We start from the raw sequence: 24,683 nt of genomic DNA, 5'->3' as shown, positions 1-24,683 counted from the left end.
ACTGTAGGGCGTGTGCACTTGCCAGACAGACAGAGAGAGACATAGAGACAGAAAGCGAGAAATCACCCCGCCAGGGGGATGGTCACGCCGCAACCCCTTCTCCTCCATTCTCCTCTGGGGATCTTGGGCATGCACGCACATGCGCCCGGCGTGAGTTTTAAGCCACCGGGTACGGAACATGAACCACAGTTGACTATGTGGGAGTCCAGCAACATAGCCATTACGCTAACTGCTGGTTCCCTCTCATTCTCTCTTAATGAAAGTTTAATGATTAAATAGACCAAACAAAAGCTTCTTCAAACCCATAGGTTGTATACTACACGCATATTTTCAATTTTTGCCAGTTAAATATTGTCCAGCTTTCAAAAAGTGGTAGGTTGCTAACTTGCGGATAATACTCTCCTTCATCTGAACCACACAGATCTGGGTTCATAGACACTGACTAGCTCTTATCCTTTAGGATGTGCCTCTCTCTCTCTTTTTTTTTAAGTTAATTTCAAATATTTCAAGATATTCAGACTATGATATCATTTATCTATCATTATAAGTACCAAAAATTAGATATTCCAATTGAAGTAAACTATTAGGTTGATGCAAAAGTAATGGAAGTTTCGCACTGTTGAAATTTGCCATTTGATATGGGATATATTCTTAAGTGTGGCTATGCACATTCTTTGCTATATTTATTTATTTTTGCTAATGACTTATTACTTGCTGTTTATTTTATATGTGGTTTAGACAATGGAAATGATGTTAGACAAAAAGCAATTTTTTTATTTGAGTTCAAAATGGGTAGTTAAGCAGCAGAGACAACTTGGCAACATCAACAACACATTGCCCAGGAACTGCTAATGAATGTACAGTGCAGTGGTGCCTCAAGAAGTTGGCAGAGAAAACAAGAGCTTTGAAGACGAGGAACATAGTGGCCAGCCATTGGAAGTTAAGGAGGATCAATTGAGAGTAATTATAGCTGATCCTCTCGCAACTACCTGAGAAATTGCCCAGGACCTTAACATAGAGCATTCTATGGTCATCTAGCATTTGAAACAAATTGTAAAGGTGAAAAAGCTCAGTAAGTGTGTACATCATGAGATGACCAAAACCCAAAAAATACTGTCATTTTTGAAGTGTCATCTTATTCTATGCAACAACAGTAAACCATTTCTCAATCCAATTGTGACTTGTGACAAAAAGTGGATTTTTTTATGACAACTGGCGATGACCAGCTCAGTAGTTGAACTGAGGAGAAGCTCCAAAGCACTTTCCAAAACCAAACTTGCTCCAAAAAAAATGGTCATGGTCACTATTCAGTGGTATCTGATCCCACTACAGCTTTCTGAGCCCTGTGAAAGCAGGACATCTAAGACGTATGTTCAGCAAACCAATGAGTTGCACCAAAAACTACATCACCTGCAGCTGACATTGATCAACAAAAACAGCCCAGTTTTCCATGGCAATGCCTGACCGTGGGTCACACAATCAATGCTTGATCTGGGCATGAAATTTTGCTTCATCTGCATGTTCACCTGACCTCTCACCAACCAACCATCATTTCTTGAAACTGTTTTCAGGGAAAACACTCCCATAGCCAGCAGAATGCAGAGGATGCTTTCCAAGAGTTTCAAAAAACAAAACAAAACAGTGAAGCACAGACTTTTACTGTATAGGAATAAACAAACATCTCTTGTTGGTAAAACTATGTGTTGACTATGATGGTTCTTATTTTGATTAATAAACATGTGTTTAGACCGAGTTATAATGATTTAAAATTCATGATCCAAAACTGCAATTGCTTTTGCACCAACCTAATAATCATTTATATTAAGAAAGCAAAAATTTGTGAATTTACTTATATGAAGGAATACAATATAGAAAATGCAGCACTTCCATATTGACTTTTTAATATTGTAGCAAGCTTAAAATATTTTCTTTTGAATAGTAAAGTTTCTATGGAAAATTCAAACTATTTGACATGTCTATCTGTTTTAAAAAAGTACATTCTGAAAACAAATGAACATTACCAAAACAGAAAAACATTTTAACATTAAATGTTAGAGTATTGGTAAAAGATGTTTGCTGATCAAATAACTGATTCATTTAGTTCCTAAGAAACGACCTGACCTGGGGCCAGCAGGTGATGTGGCGGTTAAGGTGCTAGACTCCCACATGGCCAACTGCATTTCGAGGCCCAGACCTGGCGCTTGCTTTCTCACTTTCCCTCTCTCTTTCTCTGTGTGTCTCTCTCTCTAGTGAAGTAAACTGTGCCCTGTTGCAAATTTTAAAATATTTATAGTAATAAAACAATTAAATAAATCTTAAAAAAAGAAATTAATTGGACCTTATGGAAAGTCCTTTTATCACATATTTGTAGCAATACATGCACCTTATGATGGCAGAAAAATTGAAGATAATAAATAAATAATTATTACTATTACATTGTTTCATTGCTCATTCTGTTTTGTTTTGGGGTTAAGATGAAGTAAAAATTGATTTTTTTTCCATATAAAAATGTATATGATTTCTATCTTTGGGCAAATACCATTCAACACAAAATTACTGAATGCCTACAATGTGCTAATCTGAGCAACAATCTCTGAGGATGAATTCATGCATCAAACAACAGCTTTTAAAATGGTTAGTACAAAAATAAGGCATCTTTTTCTTTGCTTACAAAGTCTTTGGAACCCATTTGCCCTCATGCAACATCGATCTAATTTGCATGGACCCAGAAACACATTATTTTGAGTGTCTGTTTTTTTCTTTGAGAGCTCCCTGACCACCACCAATGACAGCTAATCTCTCTTTCTTTCTCATGTGGTTCTATCATTGCTGAAAAATATTACAGAAAGAAAGAGATCAGGTCCTTGTTTCTTCCTGTGGCTCCTTCAATTTGACTTACTGTTCTTCATCTAACCCTCCAGCCTTCCTAAAAGAGAAAAATATAAGTGACTATCCGAAGAGAAGAATATCAAGTTTGGAAGAAATCATGTTCAGTTAACTCTTTTTAACTCCCTGGCATTTCACATGCATTTAACAGACAGAGAGGAAAAAAAAAAAAATCTACCTCCTCTGAACCATGGTATCCCATGTTAAACATATATAAAAAGGGGACAATTCCATTTTATAGCTATTTTATATTCTGAAAGTGTAAGAAGAGTTCTTTGAGAAATTGTGATTGGAGATTTTTAAAAAAGGGAAAAAACAAACTCCCTTCAATATTATGTTTTATTAATGATATCTCCAAAGATTTCCAGCTGTCCTATAGGAAAGAATCAGAGTTTATTGATTTGGATGATCATCTTTGTCTATGGGATTTAAATCAGATTAGCCTAGATCTTTTTCTTGGCTGAAAACCTCAAAAGAGAAAAGATAGAGCACTGGTAGACTTTAGATAAGATCAAGCATTGGTTTGATTCAGGGCTTTTCTGCAGCCAACACAGAAGCTTTGCTATTGTAATTCTGTCACACTCAGCACTGTATTTTCTAACTAGGCACAAAATATCTATAGGCATGTTTAAAAATACAAAAATTCTGTCATTAGGATTAAACTGTACTGTTTATAATTATTTAATCCCACCCAAACTGCATAGCATTATATACATGTATCTAACATTTTGAAAGTTAATGAGTATCAAGTACAATAAAATTATTAAATCACTAAAATGATTTCTTTGGGTCAATTTCAGAGAAGAATACAAAAGGACATGAAAATGAAATACAGTGGCTGTCAGCTGCCACTATATTTTATTTAAACTAGCTTGTATTTTTGTTTGTAAATATGAGGACACTCATCTAAATTGGGAAGCTACAGAGATTTCATTAGTCATGTAAGTAAATAAATTCATAATTATTAATATTTGAAAAATAAATTTGAAGCTTAACTATGAATAAATGTGAAGTTTATGTGATGAGTGCACCAAATTGAAAACTGATAATCATAAAGGTATTTACTCCAAAAACTTGGTCTCCAGAAAGCTTAGTCCCCAATGGATTTTTTCACATTAGTATCAACTTTCTTCAAAATGCCCACAAACCCAAGTCCCAAAGGCATTCTTTTTTCAGTTTTAGTCTCTTTTTTTTTTTGTTAACTTATATGTTTGACAAATACTATAAACTGCCTTATTTATACTTTCTATAAAATAAAAACAATAACTGGTTCTTTGTTCTTTGTTCGTTCTGGGGCATAATGAAATGACAATGTGGAGAATTCCAGCAAGTACTTCCAAAATTTAATAGATAAGATTGCCCTCTGAGCACAAAAATAATCCCCCCTAAATGACAAGTATGAATTGTGATAGCAAATTGACAAATTACAAATATTAAGTAACTAATTCTCTATGTGAGACATTGCTATCAATGACATAAATACAGAAGAAAAAAGTCAGGTTCTCTTTTCTCAAAAAAATTACCACATGGGAACCAGCAGTTAACATAATGGCTATGTCGCTGGACTCCCCTGTAGTCGACCGCAGTTCGCATCCTGGACCTGGTGGCTTAAAACTCACTCCAGGTGTGTGTGCGTGCGTGCCCAAGATCCCGAGAAGAGAATGGAGGAGAAGGGATTGTGGCGTGACCATCTCCCTTGCGGGGTGATTTCTCGCTTTCTGTCTCTCTGTCTCTCTCTGTCTGTCTGGCGAGCGCACGCACCCTATAGTGAAAAAACCTCTCAAAAAAAAAAAATTACCACATAATATGAGAAATAGACTTATGACTACAAAGTGGTACATCCTATAGTTATGGTAAAGCCCCCTAAGCATAATGGTCAGTTTAACCTGAAAGTCTCAATAAAGAACTTGGTAAAAGTAATACTGAGGGACTCGGAACCAGCAGCTGGTATAATGGCTATGCCGATGATGAATTCCCATGTAGTTGACCATGGTTCGAGTCCCGGACCCAGTGGCTGAAACTCATGCCGGACGAGTGTGCATGCGTGCCCAAGATCCTAAGAGGAGAATAGAGGAGAAGAGATTGCAGTGTGTCCATCCCCCCTGGAGGTGATTTCTCACTTTCTATCTCTCTATCTCTCTCTGTCTTTCTGGTGAGCACACGTGCCCTATAGCAAAAACCTCTCAAAATAATAATAATAATAATAATACTGAAGGACTCACAGATGGCGGGTGTAATGATTACGTCGCTGGACTCCCATGTAGTGAACCTCAGTTCCAGTCCCAGACCTGGCAGCTTAAAACTCATGCCGGCTGCATTTGTGTGCGTGCCCAAAATCCAGAGAGGAGAATGGAGGAGAGGGATTGTGGTGTGGACATCCTCCCATGGGGTGATGTCTTGCTTTCTGTCTGTCTCTGTCTCTTTGTTGAGCAGACACCCTATAGCAAAAATGTCTCTTAAATAAATAAATAAATAAATAAAAATAATACTAAAATCATGTCTTAAGATGTGATTCTTCATGGGAACCAGCAATTAGCGTAATGGCTATGTCTCTGGACTCCTATGTAGTCAACTGCAGTTCGCATCCCGGACCCGGAGGCTTAAAACTCACGCCGGGCGCGTGTGCATGCGTGCCCAAGATCCCGAGAGAAGAATGGAGGAGAAGGGATTGCAGCGTGACCATCCCCCCTGGGGGGTGATTTCTCGCTTTCTGTCTCTATGTCTCTCTCTGTCTGTCTGGCGAGCGCACACGCCCTATAGCGAAAATCTCTCCAAAAAAACCAAATAAATAAAAAGATGTGATTCTTCAGCTCATTTATAAAAATATGAGCAAAAATACTGCATACAAAATATGGTGTGGCCTGGCTCAAGAGTAGACATAAGTGTGGAAATATGTAAGTCAGTACTCCTTTGATTGCAAGTGACAGAAATACATCTCAAATTGATTTAAATATAAAAGGGAAATCTCTTGATTTAAATAACCAAACTACAAAAAGTCAGAGGTAGCCCTTTGGACAATGGAACAGAACTCATATGATGACTCTGTTTCTCTAACTTTCACTATATCTGTTTCAAATCTCTGCTTTGCATTTTATAGTTTTCCCATTTTCACTGTGTGGCAGCTTTCTCTGCAGAAGAGACAGCACAGTCACTGAGAGTTAACGAGCTCTATGCTAATGATTTCACCAAAATATAAGAGAGAATATTTTTCTTCCAGCTCCAGAATGAAAATTTTAATGGAAGGACCAATAATAAAATAAAAGGCCCAATTTGAGTCTTATAAAAGGGAGCAACTATAATAGCTACAACCAGACACTAGATATCATAATTGCAGGGGCACCCAGGGTCAGATCATCAAGAATCACACAAAGCTTGGATTTCATGCTGTAGGTCAAAATGAAGCAATGGAGGGCTTTAAGCAGAGGAGTAGTATGACGGTATTTCCATACTGAAAGTGCAGAGAATGGTAAAGGCATAGAGTAGGGTGACAGATAGGACTCGATCACAACGCTCTATTCGTGAGAAGACAATGGTTTGAACTAGAACAAAAGCAGAGATGATGTAGTAGAATAGAGTAAATGGGAATTAGTGCTCATTGGTCATAGGTTTTTGAGACAGAAAATTATACAGAATGACTATAAGATTTCTGGTTGGTGTACTAGGCAAATAATGGTAACATGAACCAGAATGAGAACCATGCAAAGAGCAGTGAGACAAGATCATTTGGGAACAAGCTGAGAGTCATATGAAATATCAAGTGATGTCCATCCAGTAAGTTGTCGGACAAAGTTTATGGCTCAGGGGAGATATCAGCTGAGTAGGTTATGTAGAGTTGAGGAATACCTACACAGAGATGGTGGTTAAGTGAAGGGAGCCGAGGTAGCCAGAAGGATATATCAAATGAGAAGAGAACAAAATGCAGAACTCTGTGGACTAAACGAGATGTGTAATGACTGCAATGTGCCCTCTGACTAGGCTAAACTATGCTTCCCAGAATCTCCTTTTCATGTTCCCAGTTGGTGTAGGGTACATTCTCTTGCTAGAGTTGAAGGGAAGAGGGGAGATAACAGTTATTTTGGAACACATGCATGTCATTGATCTCTGGCTTGCTTTGTTGGCATGGAGCAGGAGCTAGGCCTATGATTGTTCTGCTTTTCTCCTAAATGTGCCTTTAGTTTTCCAGACCAACTTCTGTAGGATACCTTCATCACTTAGGTCAGAGGAAACAAGCATGGAAAAGGTTGCAGTCCATCCTGGTAAGCCTCCAGGTCATGCTTATGAGATTTGAGCCTACTATGATCTGGGATTCTCCTTGACAGCCTGCCTAGATTCGAAATTCCAGCATGAGACACAGAGGCTGACTCGTTTACTTCTATGATAGCATAGATCAATTCTTTGTAACCAGTAGGTGTATTAATTACAATATATAAACATATAAAGAGCACATGAATCTCTGGTTGAATGCTGACTTCTCCAGTGGGCAGAGGAAGAGACGATCCAAAGGAGGCCTTGAAGGAATGATGGTCATTGATGAAGGAGGAATATGGCTTCAAAACTGCTCCTTTCAAGAGGAAAATACTGTGGAGAAATTCACCGTATGTAATCTGAAGACTATCTATTGGAGCTAACAATTATGTTAAAAATGAGATTTGTTCAAATGATGTCCAAGGAGTAACCAGTAATCCTGGTAGAAGCAGCTCAAGTAGAAAATGAGAACAAGGGAGAGAGCAGCTCATCTGGCTTCTGAGTGGTTACTCTGTTTTCCCAAGTGACAAAAGAGAGAATTGAAAATGGATGATGTTGAGAAAGGCAAGAAGATTTTTGTTCAGAAGTGTGCCCAGTGCCACACCACGGAAAAGGGAGGCAAGCACAAGACTGGCCAAATCCCCATGGTCTATTTTGGTGGAAGACAGGGCAGGCCCCTAGATTCTCTTACACAGATGCCAACAAGAGTAAAGACATTGCCTGGTGAGAGGATTCACTGATGGAGTATTTGGAGAATCCCAAGAAATCCATCCCTGGAACAAAATGATCTTCATAGGCATTAAAAAGAAGTCTGAAAGAGCAGAGTTGATAGCTTATCTATAAAAAGCCACTAATGAGTAATAGGTGGCCACTGGCTTATTTAGGACAAAAGAGAAATGTCTCACCTTTTTACGTTTACCATATTTTAACTGATCTCTTACACCAGAACTCAGATCATGAATTGCTACAGGATATTTTCGTTGGACAATCCTGATTTAAGTTAATACTGGCTTGTGGTTAAATTAATATTGTTGGGTTTTCAAAATTTTGATAGTAATTCAGTTCAGCAAGTGCTATCGCTATTTGCCCTTTCTAAAGATACAATTGTAAATCATTAGTAATGCTCATCTTTCTACAAAGATGGTAACGCCATCTCAAAGCCTGCTGGAGACTGGTTTTATTTAGGCTTTATATGTAACTGGTTATGCGAATATATAAATGCTGGAGAAATCCCTTTACTTCTCAAAACTAAGCAGACTGGGAACCAGCAGTTAGCATAATGGCTATGTCACTGGACTCCCACGTAGTCAACCGCGGTTCGTGTCCCGGACCCAGTGGCTTAAAACTCACGCCGGGCGCGTGTGCGTGCATGCCCAAGATCCCGAGAGGAGAATGGAGGAGAAGGGATTGCGGCGTGGTCATCCCCCCCGGGGGGTGATTTCTCGCTTTCTGTCTCTATGTCTCTCTCTGTCTGTCTGGCGAGCGCACGCGCCCTACAGTGAAAATCTCTCAAAAAAAAAAAAAAAAAAAAACTAAGCAGACTCACCTGTGTTTTAATATGTGTTTATTAACCTGTTAAGGCAAAGGCTGAAGATAAGGTAGTGATGTCTACTTTATATATTTATTTGGTCATAACTCTACCAATTTAATTAGAATTCCCCATATCCAAAACACTGTCTTTTACTTATTGAAAGACATTTTAGTGTGGTTTATGTATACTAACAAATAAAGAATATGTAACACTTTACATATTTATAAATGATTTGTAAGGTCGGACACTTTTAAAGTCAGTGTGACAAGATTTAGTGGCACGTTAAATTATACCTTTGAATTCTATTATCTAAGTCAGACTAAGTTATATTTCAGGATTGTTAGGCAACTGTTCAAAACCACATATAAACTGAAGAACTACTGTGTATATGTGATTGGTAATGGTGCTTTTGCCAATTTGTTAGAAGGATTAAAGTAGAGGAGATAGACCATCAGCATAGATTTATAAATTATACCATCATTAGACTTAAGATAACTAAAACCAAATGACAGATAAAAAAACAAAGAAAGAAATAAAATGGGAACAAGGAAGATAAATACTAATCTTTCAAACAGCCAGTTTGAGACTTGTATAAGGATCTTCTGTTCCCTTATTCAAGTATGTTGTGCTCAAAAATACATAAAATAAAATTTGCTCTCCTAATCAGTTTTAGGTGTCCAGTACTCTAGTGTTAACAACGTGCACATTGTATAACAGATGTCTGGAACTTTTTGTCTAGAAAAGCTGGAAGTCTGTGTCCATTGAATTACCAACTACTCCCTTCTGCCCCTTCTCCAAGGCCCTGGTATCCACCATTCTAATGTGCTGTTTCTAAGATTTTAACTACTTTAGATACTTCATATAAGTGGAATCGTGCAGCATTTTTCTATCTTTGACTGGTTCGTTTCACTTAGCATAATGTTCTCGAGATTCATCCATCTGTACCATATAGAAGGAGTTCCTTCTTTTTTAAAGGCTGGATAATATCCATGGTATGTATATATGTGTGTATGTATGTATGTATATACATACCATTAAGATCTTAATTCATTGATCTGTTAATGAACATTTATTTGCTTTTACCTCTTGGCTACTGTGCATAATGCTGTAAAGAACATGGGTGTATAACTATCTGAAATGCTGTTGGTCATTTGTATATCTTCTTTGGAAAAATGTATATTAAATGCATTTGTTCTCTTTACAATCAGATTATTTGTTTATTGCTTAGTTGTAGGAGTTCTTTATATCACCCCATCATTTTATTGCCCTGGGAGAACCTCTTTATTTATTTATTTATTTATTTTATTATTTTATTTTTTTTGGAGATGTTTTTGCTATAGGGCACATGCGCTCACCAGGAAGACAGAGGGAGACAGAGACAGAAAGAGAGAAATCATCCTTCAGGGGGGATGGCCACGTGGTAATCCCTTCTCCTCCATTCACCTCTCAGGATCTTGGGCACACATGCACACGCACCCAGCGTGAGTTTAAGCCACCAGGTCCAGGACTCAAACCACAGTCGACTACATGGGAGTCCAGCCACATAGCCATTACACTAACTACTGGTCCCTGGAGAACCTCTTTTAGCCAGCAAGTTCCTTAAGAGTACCCTTCTTTCCTTTAGCTGATTTTGTTATTGCTCAATGTTTGTTAAATGAATGGTCAGCCAGCATCTTTAAATAATCATTCTGTAGTGCAGTTCAACAATATGGATTATATTTGGAAAATTTTGTACTTCTTTGAAATCAAAGGAGCTTAATGAAATGGGGCATAAATAATATTAATCTCTTTATTATCTTAGAAACATTTTTCTAACATCTGGCTTAGTTTATGAAGGCAATTCTCTCAGAAATGCACTCAATAATACTGTTGCCTTCATTATTCTCAGCGGGTGGCAGTGAAACAGAAGATAGTTTTAGCTGTTCCAGGCTATAATAGTACCCTCACCAAGTTCTGGGAACTCTGATCTTCTAAGGGTGGTTGGAGAGCGTCCTGGACATAGAGGGTAAATAACCCTACCTGCTTTTAGATTTCTTCCCAAAGTTTGGATATTGTGGGGATTGACTTCCAAGCAAACAACAAAAAATAGCTCACTCACAATTTTCATCCTACATAAGTAATATTGATTGCCAGTTATTTGTTCAAATATATCCTCCAAAATACATAACTCTCGATGCTCAATACACTTTAAAGTAGTGTCAAGCTGCATTTTTTTCCCATTAAATTTTGTCAGAGAATGCATGTACTTGGCAGAGAGAGACAGAGGCACTAGGATAGTGATAAAACACAACTCCTCGCCCTCATGGGAAACAGTCACACCACCATCTCTCGTCCTCCATGTCTGCATCCCTTCAGGGTTTTGGGCACCCATGCAGACATGCCTGGCATGTTTCTCAAGCCACTGGGTCTGGGACTTGAACGACACAGTTGGCCACGTGGGCTCCAACCACCTCAATCACCACCACAGACTGACCCCCAGGCTACATCTTTAAGCAGATAAAATGATAGACTTAATAAGTGAAATTCCTAGGGTGGCATGGCCATGGACAAAAGAATTTTTATTTAACTTTTAAAAGTAACAATAGAAAGCAGTGGTTTCATGGTGAATATAATCTATTTAACATCTTCCATCTTTAATGCAAAACCAATATTAACTAGGATTATGGATAAATTTCCAACTCTTCAGAAAAAAAATTCAGTGTACACATATCTTAGAAATCTTGGTCAACTTGGATTAAATAAAATTTATAGATAGGCTATCTAGATTTCTCTGGTTTAGTTACTGTATGCAAAGTAAGCCGATGCAGCTGAATTAATCACAAGCTCAAGCTAATTCTTTTTGCATCCTTATTAATCAGGTTAGGGTTTCTGTTCTATGAATATAAACAGAAAAAGGTCAACAATTTCACTAGGGGCATGTTCCAAGACATGGGAATTAAGTGAAAAGTCATCCTTCATTCCTTTCCTGGACTAAAAACAGCCTCAATCCTCAATTCTGAGTTTTAGATCATGCGGAATGTGCTGTATTCACAAAGCATATAGTTTCTGAGCAACAATGAAGGTCATTTATTACAGAATTGTCAGCCAAGTCTGCAATGATTCTTTGATTAGTGAAAAGTGGTTTTGCATGTTTTGCCTTAGGATGTTTCTTTACTGTTTTTTCTTTCCCTCCAAGAGGATTTTCTGTATTGTACTTGTGTTCCCTATGAGAATTTTTAGCGTGAGATTTGCTACACGATGTGCCAAAGGTGGTCAACAATAAAGCAGATAGCTTAAATTAATTTAGAAAGTTTGTTTCTTTCTCCAAGGGAGAAATGTTATATTCTTTTATAATCCCTTATAAAAGACAGCAGAGGAAACTGCGCAGAGCAAAGCTCTTCTTCACTCTTCAAGTTGAAGCACGTAATCATTTTTTCGGAGGGTGGGGGGAAGAGAGTGGTAAATTTTAAACTTCCGTTAACCCAACCCCCATGTACTGCAACCCACCCTGCTCTCTTAGATACATCAAAACTGCTTTTTCATTATAGAGAACACAGTTTTGTAAGATTAGCTGAAAGAATCACCACGGAATATATTCCACAGCTCTAAATCTACGTCATAGCTTTAATCTGTTAGAAATAGTATATTTCGTGGGTCAAATATGGCAACTAAGAAATACTGTCTTCTTTTTGAAATAAGAAGTAATTCTCTTCCAATTTCTAAAAGTTTGTGTTCTCATGCAGTTTTTTTTCTAGGTGCTTAGCAGATTCTAGGAGAGGAGACTCTACCTGAAGTCACTAAGTATGTTTGAAGGCCAAGGTTCTCATTTGTTCATTAATTTATTCATTCAATCATTAGATAAATGTTTATTAGATCCCTTGTTCAAGCTAATCACTCTGCTAGATATTTGAGGTAAGGTAAGACTATGGAGGCAGAGAGCAAGCCAGTTATCGTTCCTTTCCTTGTCAAACGTAAGAATATCAGCAGGTTCACTAATACACATAATCCTTTCCCAAAGGCTTCAGGGATGCTCTTCTCTTGACAGGTCTCAGTTCCCTCTGACCCAAATGGTTCCCTCAGTTTTGTCAAAGGCATGGTTCTCGGGCATTCCCACACCAGGAAGCACAACCCAGAAATAATGATTGCTACTCTCTGGTGGAATTGGGCTGTCCTAGTATTAGTATACCGCTCCTTGCATGGGCCTTTCAGATCCCAGCAGTTTCTGCAATTGAACTGAAAAAAAGGTTCCTTCTCGGGAACCAGCAGTTAGCGTAATGGCTATGTCGCTGGACTCCCACGTAGTCGACCGCGGTTCGTGTCCCGGACCCGGTGGCTTAAAACTCATTCCGGGCACGTGTGCGTGCGTGCCCAAGATCCCGAGAGGAGAATGTAGGAGAAGGGATTGCGGCGTGACCATCCCCCCTGGGGGGTGATTTCTCGCTTTCTGTCTCTATGTCTCTCTCTGTCTGTCTGGCGAGTGCACGCACCCTACAGTGAAAATCTCTCCAAAAATAAAAAAAAAAAAAACTCAGAAAAAAAGGTTCCTTCTCTAAACAAGTCATATGGGATCCTGAGTATTCATAGGTCCAACTATCCCACAAAGCCAAAAATGTATCCAAAAAGTGAGATCTTCTTGTACCCAGCTTGTGAAAGATACTTGCTAACCTTTCAGTTTATAGGAGTAGCAGCAGCAACAGTTATTGCCCACTTGCAATGAAACTGCTGCTGGGATCCAACAGTAGAAATCAACTCCTGCCACTAGTGGGCTTTTAACTTAGCTCAGGCAGTGTTGTGATACCTGAGGCTTCCCTTGCTCTATGCCTTCTCACACACCTAGTCTACAGCTTCCTAGCTGATCGCCACGTTCTCTTAGGTCAGATCAGCTGATCACTCAGATTTAGACACTCTACCCCAGGGCTCTGATTTGGGGCATATCTAATCTTAGAAACTTTGGCACCCAGATGATCAGTACAATATATGAACCCATATGCAATTGGCCAAGGGAGATCCCTACAGCATGGCGTTCAGTATAGTTAATTGGATCGTTGTTAGGGGGTTAGGAGTGATTCATGACCCCTAAGGCTTACTGGGCTGAGGGCAGTCATCTGCATCATCCCTTTACCTATGGCAAGTTTGAAGTACCCATATATTCAGTACCCAGTGCTAGGAATCATTAATGGTAATTCCCATGAACAAATTACTCTATGGGTTAAACACAGAGACACTTTCATTGCCCAAGGAAACAAAGTCAAGATTCCAACTTACTTTACTAGTGTAACCAATGAAAGATGATAGTCTTCCAGTTCTCAGACCTCAAGAGTTATCCAATCTAGGGACCAGCAGTTAGCGTAAAGGCTATGTTGTTAGACTCCCATGTAGTCGACTGCGGTTCGAGTCTCGAACCCGGTGGCTTAAAATCACGCCAGACACATGTGCATGCGTGCCCAAGATCCTGAGAGGAGAATGGAGGAGAAGGGATTGTGGTGTGGCCATCCCCCCTGGGGTGTGATTGCTCACTTTCTGTCTCTCTGTCTCTCTTTGTCTTTCTGGTGAGTGCACACACCCTATAGCAAAAACCTCTCTGGAAAAAAAAAAAAAACAGTTATCTGATTTTTTTTTAAGATTTATTCCATTTTATTTATTATTATTTTTAAACCACCAGATCCAGGACTCAAACCAGGGTTGGCCATGTGGGAGTCCAGCACTTAACCACCACGCCACCTGCTGGCCCAAAGTTATCCAATCTTGAGACTAAGGTTTTGGAATCTTTTGCTATGGAAGCCATCAATGGCTTCAGAGTTCACATGCTGCTAAGGTTTCTCATGGTAGAGTTGATAGGGCTGGTGTGCTATCTTGACACCAGCCCAATGGCCTGGAATTTGTCTAATCTGTCTGGTTCTTGCTAGTTCTTTACTCTAAGACTGAAAACTGTTCCCAACCCTCCGAGACATTCTCAAAGACATTATTACTTGGACAGACTCCATGAGCCTGGATGCTGCAGTTTACCTGGCTGAAAATATCACCATCACCTGGAAACTGCTGCTGAGCCCATCAGCTCTCACTTCTTGGATAATGATGACGTGAATAATATTGATGAGAAACCGCCTGTTTTGAAAGCTTGCTGTGTATCAGACTTTATATAGGATCTTTATCTATAGGAGAATAGGAGAGAATATCCTCACAGAAATTCTATGATCTAGGCACTGTCATATCCCGTTTACAAAGGAGGAAAATGAGGCCTAAAAAGATGAAACTATTTGATGATGGAAACTGGATTCGATAACCATTTGGCTCACTCTGGAATCTATGTCCACACTTCTAGGAACTATTAGGATCTAGGATTCCACTTAGGGGATCTGCCAATGTGATTCAATGTGACCAACCATCATTTCTCCTGGGCTTTAACTGACACATGCACCCTCTCAGTCTCAGGGAGTGCAGAAAAACCAGGACTGTGCACCACACTAGCCTGTGTTAGAAGCCTCATCTCAGGCCTGTTTTCTCATCTTTCAGGTACACATAGTACCAAGAAGGTATTCATTGGCCTGTCCTAGGCCCAGTAAATCAGCAACCCTTGAGAGCCAAGGTAGATCCTTCCTGATATAACCTATGAAAGATGAGAGTTTTTCGGCTCTGGAAACTCAAGAGTTATATCCAGTTTTGAAACTAGAATTCTGGGATGTTTTTCCACAGAAGCTGCCTATAGCTTCAGAGCTCACACGTTGCTAAGATTGCTCATGGCTACATACATCCTCAGGTAGATGGCGTAGGCCCACGTACCAGAGAGCTGTTGAAGCCTAAGCTTTCAGAGCCCTCATCTGCATTAAGTCCCTTAGAAAGACTTCAACAATGTGTTCACAGAGTAGAGCATCTCTTTTATAATACTGGCAGAATTAAGACATTTTAACCATTGATTAAAACTGGCATCATGGGACCAGCAAATGGCATAATGGCTATGTCGCTGGACTCCCATGTAGTCAATCGTGGTTTGAGTCCTATACTCGGTGGCTTAAACTCACACCAGACATGTGTGTGTGTGCATGCCCAAGATCCCGATAAGAGAATGGAGGAGAAGGAACTGCGGCGAGGCCATCCTCCCCAGGGGCGATTTCTCGCTTTCTGTCACTCTGTCTCTCTCTGTCTTTCTGGCAAACCCATGTGCCCTATAGCAAAAACCTCTCAAGACAAAACAAAACAAAACTGGTATCTCTTTCTCTTTCCATACCTACTTAATATCTTCTATTACACTTCATCTAAAGTGGTTGACTTTATTATAGCTGTGACTGTATTTTGGGGTCTGGTGAAGGAGAAGTTCAAGTGAGAATAAGTCATATTAAGACAAATTTGGAAGGACGTTTTGGAAAGTTTCAATAAAACAAATGGAAATTATATAGAACAGACTTACTATTAAATTTTGTTTCAAAATTTACATATACAGGACCAGCAGTTAGCGTAATGGCTATGTTGCTGGACTCCCATGTAGTCTACCGTGGTTTGAGTCCTAGACTCGGGGGCTTAAACTCACACCTGGCGCTTGTGCATGCATGTTCAAGATCCCAAGAGGAAAATGGAGGAGAAGGGATTGTGGTGTGGCCATCCCCCGCGAGGGGTGATTTCTAGCTTTCTGTCTCTGTCTCTCTCTGTCTTTCTGGAAAGCGCATGCACCTTACAGCAAAAAAAAAACCTCTCCCCACCCCCCAAAAAATTATATATATAAAGTTTTAAAACTCAGATACAAGTTAATGGAAGAGTAAACAGAATTTAAAATATGGGTAAGAAAATAAAAAGAAATAATTTTACAATGTGAAATAAATTGTAGCACAAGAGAAACTCACATAATACCAAAGCAATATACATTTATTGTTATGTAAGATCATTTCCAAGTAGAAATAATTAATTAGGGTTTGGTTTGTTTGAGAATCCAATTAATAAAAAAGGTTATGGTATTGGCACATTGGGAAAAAGATTTAAATTACTTGTTGATTTGACCATCATAGGTAGTGACAAAGATAACAAAGTGTTTAGAATACTAGGGCCAGCTGGTGGACCCAGCAGCCTAGAAAACACACCAGGTGCATGTGCACGGGTGCCCAAAGTCCTGAGAGGAGAGTGGAGGAGAAGGGATTTCATCCTTAGGGATGCTTTCTCACTTTCTCTCTCTGCATTTCTGACAAATGCACATGCCCTGTAGCAAATTAAACAAATAAATAATAACTTTTAAAAACACTTAAATACTACAATAAAACAAGGACATCAACGACAAAGTGATTAATGCCATTTGTAATTCAAAGACCTTTTACAAGTAGTCATTGCACAAGAAAATTTGAAATGTTCTAAAATGGTTTAACTAATATATGAAACAAATTTTGACAGAGGTTTTGACAACTTTCCTAAATATTGGGTCATTGTATTTTTCTATGCAAAAATGCACCATGACTTTCCCGATGACCTAATAGTTGTCATGACATGACATTTCCAATGCTAAATTATGAATCTGAAAGACTTTTTGGGTTTTTTTTTTTTTTGGAGAGGCTTTTGCTATAGGGCGTGTGCACTCGCCAGACAGAGAGAGACAGAGAGACAGAAAGCGAGAAATCACCCCCCAGAGGGGATGGCCACGTCGCAATCCCTTCTCCTCCATTCTCCTCTCAGGATCTTGGGCACGTACGCACATGCGCCTGGCATGAGTTTAAGCCACAGGGTCCGGGACTCGAACCACGGTCAACTACATGGGAATCCAGAGACATAGCCATTACACTAACTGTTGGCCTCTATGAATCTGAAAGACTTTTAAAGGCACCATTCCAAAAACACAAATCTCACACCACCATGCTAAAGAAAATAATTCCATTGTTTTTCCTTTTCCCTCTTTAAAAGTGCACTTAATTGTTTCTTATGAACAGATAATCAAAGGGCATGCAGGGGAAAAAGTTAAAAGAACATTATAGAAATAAATTAAGAAGTTAACTAATTAACAATAATACTATTGTTTTCTAGATTTGGGATATTTTGTGGTATTTGTCAATTTTTTACATTTATTTTTATTTCTTTCTTTTATGAAAGAAAGAAGACACACAAGTGCCATCCACCAGGTCTCACCATGCCACAATCTTCCTGCAAGATGCCCAGTCAGGGTCTCAAAGGTATACAGGCACACCCGTTGTGTTTAGGTCAACCAGGGATCTGAACCCAGGCCTCCCTTTGTGGCTTCAGTATCATGCGGCAGTGAACTACCATCTGCACCACTGAGGCAAGATATGTTTAAATTTTTTCTTCATTCTAAAAGAATGTTTACTTTTCTACCTAATTCCACAATCCTTTTCCAAATTAGAGAGGATATTTTCAATAGTATAAGCTTCAGATCCCACAGAGCCTTGACCTGCTTTTTCTTGCCTGGAAATACCTGAACATAATAGATTCAATCAACCTAATCAGCCTGGGCTACTGATCTTCAGCACAGACTTTAGAGAGACCTCAGTCAAATTTGGAAGTATCCTTATGGGTTCAGAGCAGTCCACCATTGCTAGATTCCACACTACATTTTAGAGTCTGTTTTTATTTTGTAAAACTTTGCATAAATACTGCAGCATTCTAATAGATGCTCAATCATGTATTAATTATTTGAATGCATTTAGAAGATTTGACAGCAAGTAAAGTTTTGCAAATTTAATAAGACTGATTCTAAAATAAACTGGTTTTGCTTTATTTATTATAACCGTAACATTGTGGTAGCCTAACCAGCAGCATTAAAACTGAAAAAGAAAACAAAGACCCTAAACATAAGATACCAAATATGCTCAACAGGACTGCTCCTTCCCACCTACCTCTGGCCATTTGGCCCTTCACCTAGCCTAGATTCTGCTCATTTACCCATAGCATCAAGGTGTCTGGCAAGACCATATTCTACTGTAATATAGAATGTAGTAAATGAAATACACCAGGAATTAGTTTAATTAAAATAATTTCAACCTGGCTTTGAATGGGGGGAGGGGGGAAACTGGGCTATCTAGCTGTTTACTGATATGAACAATCAAGTTTATTTAAAACACATTTATTTATTTATTTATTTATTTATTTATTTATTTATTTGGAACAACCCAGATCCCATGACATTCCATCAAGGTTCAAATTATGACTTAAAATCCTGATTTTTATCTTAAATGTATTATTTCAGAAAAATAGTGGGGTGGCCCAGATGCCGTGGCATGCCGCTAAGACACTGAGCTCCAGTCTAGAATCATGTTGGAGGCCCGGGTTTGATTCTAGGTGCAACCTAAAGTCCATGTGTGGTGACATGCACGTGAGCTGAGAAAGGGGTGTGGCCAGCAGATTGTGTGGTGGTTAAAGTGCTGGATCCCCACATGGCTGATCACTGTACAAGTCCCAAACCTGATGACTTGAAAATCACACCAGGTGCATGTGCATACATGCCCCAAATCCCGAGAATGGTGAAGGGATTGTGGCATGGCTGCACCCCCTGGGGGAATGATTTCTCGCTTTTCCACTGTCTGTCTCTCTCTCTCTCTCTCCCTGTCTCTCTCTCTCAAGTGCATGTGCCCTATGGAGCACATGGAGAAGAGAATGAAGAATGATCATTTCCCATAGAGAGGTTCTTTCTCGCTTTCCCCTTCTCTCTTTCTTCAGTGAGTGCACAAGTCCTATGCCAAAATAATAATAATAATAATAATAAAATGAAATAAATTTAAAAAGGGCATGGTGTCCTGTGCCTATAATCCCAGTTGAGAGTTGAAGACAGAGAATCATGACATGTTGAAACTCTGTTAAAGAAAAAAAGGAAGAAAGAAAAAAGAGAAAGAAAGGAAAGAAGGAAGAGGTAGTGTAGAAGAATACCAAAGGGTAGAAGAGTCACACCTGGAGATGGAAGACTGTACGTCCAAGAACAAATGTTTAATACATAAAATTGTATATCAGGAAATAAGATTAAATATAATATACTTGAAGTAATCCATTGGTTTCAAAACAGCTGAATTTATATATGGTGAGTCGTGGATTTGGACTGGAGTCAGACAGACCTTGATTCAAAGCCATCTGACACGGCATCTAACTGATTAACTAAGCCTCATTTTCCTCATATCTAAAAATGGCATAATAATACTGACCTCATAATGATATTGAGATAATAAAATAGAAAAATGTATATAATTAGTACCTATAAATGAAAGATATCTTCAATTTGTCCTAGTAAGAGAAAATTATGTTTAAAATAAGAATCATGTCTGTATTATTATCTATAAAGTAGTGGGCCATTGGACAAGTCACAATATATTTTTCTGCACAAAAAATGTGTCATGACTTTCCGACAAACCAATACTTTCCACTCTTTGTACATTGTTTGCCAATATATAATTTTTAATGATTAAGATCAAATAAAATTTTAGGAGGACCTTTAAAAGTGTGTCCATCAGGGAGTTATCCCAACCTTACAGAGAAGAGGAAGAAATAAATTGCAACCATTCAATAGACACAAAATGAAGATAAGGCCATTTATTATTCGCAGCACAGGAAATAGCAGAAACCTCAGTATAATGTGACTGATACCACTCCTCAGGTCCCATGGGTAGCACCATGGGCCCAGGTGAATGCTACACATACAGTGGATTGTACTTCCTCTGAGGAACCCAGAGCTAAGAGATTAGCGGTTACTGGGCCAGCAATAAACAAAGCAGTCCCCCTCCACTAGGAAGCGAGCAGTTACATGGAGATCTGGCTGTGGTCACCGTGACCTGCTTAGTGGCCCACAGGACTAACTAGGAAGATAGCTCGGTATCAGGAGACAGATACACCTTGCAGTTTACACACACAGCAGGAGTGTGCAGGGATGCTTGGGGCCCTTGTGGAACTGCTGCCCCCACAATATTATCTTCAATAAACAAAAATCTTCCAGTAAAGCTAAACGCTAACTGCACGTGCTGTTACTCACAATACTGATTCTGATTCTGATTCAATTAGATCTTAACTCTTTCCGAAATCTACAACATTGCACCTCTTTGAAAATGAAAGCTTCTGAAATGGTCAAATACCTGTATCACCCCTTTCCACCTATGCAGAATTATGTAGCAAATTAGCCTTAACAGTTTAGTGCAAGATTTCAAATTGGCATAGAATTATATACAAAGCAAACATTTCGTTTTGGCTATTATATTACTCTTGAGCATCTACAATTTTTTTTAACTGATTAATTTCTGCCTGCATCTTCTATTCAGCCACAGAAGGATGTATTAACAGATAATACAAAAATAGAAAAATCGAGTAGCAATCTACAAAATATCAGCAGTTTAAAAATGAGTAGGTTGAATTTAGGATCTCTCATCACCCTCTGTCTTGGCAAGTTGTTAACAACCAGAAAATACCTTTTTTACTCTGTAAAGTTACTGTAAAATTCAGCATCATCTTTAACTTCTACAAAGCAAAAGATCAAAATGAGTAAGATTATGCTAAACACCATGTAACACCATAGATTTTCAAAAGATCAACTGCCTGATACGATGTTAAATATAGTTGAATGTGGTCCCACAACTCTGTGTCACTTTGCCAAGTTTCCGTCGGGTGCGATTTGCAACAAGCAACATATTAAACCCCCATAAATAGTCATTCTAATGTAAACACTGAACATTCCTTATTGTAGCAGTGAAAGCAGCCTCTCCAAAATACATAAAACAGAAAACAAATTCTTGAATTTCATCTCAGGGCAGAAGGTGGATTTGAATTTGAAGATATGCCAAATGGTAATTTTGGGCACAAATATTTCAGACAAAGCTGATCTATTATGAGTAATAACAGCATATGCTAGTTTCTAAGTCAGTTTGCATATGTCAAAGGAAGCACACTCAATTAGTATGTGAGGCCATTTACACTTCAGCAAAGTTATTAGCAATAAATCATAACAAAGTAGGTATGCTCAAATTCTACACACTATTTGAAATATACATGAAAATCTGACAGAAAAGCGGTAAAACAGAAAAAAATCTTAAATAAATTAAATCAGCAAATTAGCTTCTTTTTTTTCTTTCCTATTATTATTATTGTTTTCTTTTCACATAGGCAGTTGCTATGACTCTCGACAGTTTCCTTTTAGCTAGCTCAGCCTGCAAGGATTAAAGAAGACATTTGGCCTTTATGGTTTTCTGTGTCTGAATGTGTATGTCCTGAGGAGAAAAGGAACTGTGCAAGAAGCTATTAAGCCCCAATGAGCGAGCACGGATTTAGAATGTCTGAGTTATGTTCACTGGAACAGATGTTGCATCCCAGAATTCCCTGAGCTGCCTCAGGCTTTTGCTGGTGTCAACCCTGTGGTAAATAGGTTTTCATAATGAATTTACTGTTAATTCTCACACACACACAAACCATTAGAATTGCATTCAAGGGCTGACTAAATGCCACCAGAGCTCAGAGTCTGACTGCCTTTTGTTCATTTGGAAGAAGCTCTGAAGAGTTTGGAATCTCAAATCAACTTTGTATGATAGTTTGAGGAAAGTAACAGGTCTCGCAGTGGTTGGAGACGTGAAGGCACTTTGGGGGGATTTCTGAACCCCACTCACAAGGGCAGGACTCCTATTTTTCCAGATGATCACAATAACGATTATCACTCTCTGGGCTAGATAGAGACACAGTGGTAAAACACAACCTTCTGTGAGGTTGACCCCCATGGAATAGCTCCAGGTTCAGACCCAGAGACCTCCAAGACTACAGAGTACACTGGGCATGCATGTGGCCGTGACCCGGGTGTGGCTGGGGCTGCAGGTGGATTACTACATCATCAAGACCTTATTAGGAATCTGCTTTCTTTTGCTCCTTCTCTCTTGTTCATGGAGAAAATAAACGTTTAATAAATAAAACAAACAAGAAATATTTGAGGTAAATTATGTCAATATATTCAAGAAACAAATATTCCAAATGAGCCACTAAACATAGGTGGACTATCTAGAGAATACGACGGCTTAACCTGGTGCTCAAAAAGTAAGAATAAAAGCTACAGAGAGAGGCATGGAGACTGTGACAGAAACAAAAATGGACAGAGCATTGTCAAAAGCTAACACACAACATGCAATCTGTTTTTCAAAATATAGCAATGTCACTGTTAAAACAGTAGCAAAGACCATAAGGGATACTATTGGTAGTACACCTCTTAAGTTTGAAGCACTTCATCAGATGCTTTCTACATGTTAGCCTATCTCTCACTTGTGAAAACACCAAGGAAAAAAGTTAATATCATTTGTAAATGCTTCCTCCATACCAGGCTCCATTCTCTTCCCTGCCCCCCCTGCCCCCAAGCCATGCTGTGGTTTTTTCAGCATTGGAACACCTGAGCTCTTCCCTGTTGTGAGATTTTGTGCATGAAATTTCTTCTCCAGGAATATTCTCGTGCCTACTTCCGCCTACCAACCTTGTTTTATTTGTTCAAGTGTCTTCTTCTTATCCATAATGTCTTACACAAACCTGTCTACCCCAAGAAACCTTCCCCAGTTTCTCACCCAGAGTTGGTTCCCAACTGTCTCATCCAATCCCTCCTCTAACTTCCTCCCACCCATGTTATTCTCCACCCCAGTAGTGACTTGCTTATTTCCTTAGGACATTCTTTTTTCCATTTGCAAATATGTATGTTTCTATTTATTTACCTTATCTTTGTCTCTCCTTCACTAGAGTAAATGGTTGCAAAGTCAGTTTCCAGTTCTTCATTCACCAATCAATACCACATAGCAAAACTCCAGGTGCATAGTACATACTCAACAAATACTTACTAACTAAAATGGCACGTAAATGCCTGGCATCAGTCTCTCACTTAATGAATAATCTTCCCATGAGCTCACTGAGGACACCATGCTCTTGGCCACTCAGTTAGTACATGTCTAAGGTAAACTCCAAAACCAATTCGGTAGGACTTCAGAGCCATGATTTCAGCCATTCTAGTCCCATTTTGCAAATCTCACAGATTCTTAATGTCAGTTTAATATAGATCTCTTGGGATTTTTTCCAAGAACCCTCATAATTTTGCAATCCTTTCTTGTTGGTGTTGTGCACCTACCCTGAAGTGTACATCAGCTACGATCAACTACTCGCAGTCAAATAGATCAGGAAAAGAAAAGGAAAAGTCAAAAGTCATCTCACCAACTATATATATGTTTGCCTGGAAACAAGCAAAGGAATAAAGACACAACCCAGTTCCAACCCCTTGGGATATGTTAAAGCCACATGAATGATAAGATGAGGCTTTAGTTAGAACCTAAAAGGAAACATCATTCTATTTTACTGAGATTTCTGTCTTTTAGATACTGTATTAGTTTAAAAAAAAGAAAAAGAAATTAGGTTCCCTTTATTAAAAGTAAAACCCCATATGGTGTGATTATTAGTCATTCATTTCCACTGTATCATTTCTTTGTAACTTTGGGTTATATTCTTATGATACCATCTTCTTTAGAGTCAACAATTTTGGGGATATTGAAGAAAGTTAAAGGAAATCTAGACCACTTAAACATTGAATTCTAGATTTTGTTGTTGTTGTTGTTAGTAAAGCATTTCTCATATCAGGGGAGCCAAGCATATTTTTATACCAAGAAGAAATTATGTAGAAACATTTTTGTAAAATCTTTATATACCATACCGTTGCAATATTAGCTCCTATTTTTCTCCCAGTTTCATTTACAGCTCATTAGTCCAGGAAAGGTGAGTAGGAAGAGAGATTCTTAAATATACTCTTGTCTCCTCTGATCAAAATTCCTATCTCTGAATTCTCCATTATGCTTTGAAAACCAGTCATTTCTAGCTCCACAGATCAATGAGAAATTGGCCTCAGGTGTAAACCAATTATGTAGAGAACAAAAAGCACAGACTTGACTTTAGTTTTAGTTAATTTGTCTATAAATTCATCTATTTTTGCCCAGAGGGTACACACATATAGAATAAATATAGACAAGAAAATGTGGACTTTCCTGAAATGTTCAGAGAAGAATATTCAGATTCTTAGACATCTTAAGCAGAGTTTAAGGAGGCGAAATCAGAGTTAGGTTTTCTACCTTAGGGAAAG

This window comes from Tupaia chinensis, unplaced genomic scaffold, assembly GCF_000334495.1.
Source record: "Tupaia chinensis unplaced genomic scaffold, TupChi_1.0 Scaffold000636_1, whole genome shotgun sequence".
NCBI classification, from domain to species: domain Eukaryota; kingdom Metazoa; phylum Chordata; class Mammalia; order Scandentia; family Tupaiidae; genus Tupaia; species Tupaia belangeri.
Note: the sequence above shows the minus strand (reverse complement) of the source record.